The following is a 304-nucleotide window of genomic DNA, read 5'->3' on the forward strand; positions in this document are numbered from 1 at the left end:
TTTTTATAAAAGGTTAATGTTTTATAGCTGATAGGAGAGATAAACTTATACACATAAATATTAGTACTATATGCTGATAGTACTGTATCTATATAAGGTATATTATATTCAAAAAAGGGTGTTTCATAACAGCATATAATTCTATAGTTACTTATAAATCTGTAAGTCAACGTAATATAATATAGGTTTGAAGGGAACTGAAGAAACACAGCAGATGGACATCTTTCAAATTGTAATCAGTACCTTTTCACCCTTAAGAGTATCCTAATTCTACAGACATGTTATAATAACAGACAAAAGACAA

The sequence above is a fragment of the Dasypus novemcinctus genome, chromosome 11 (assembly GCF_030445035.2).
Source record: "Dasypus novemcinctus isolate mDasNov1 chromosome 11, mDasNov1.1.hap2, whole genome shotgun sequence".
Classification (NCBI taxonomy): domain Eukaryota; kingdom Metazoa; phylum Chordata; class Mammalia; order Cingulata; family Dasypodidae; genus Dasypus; species Dasypus novemcinctus.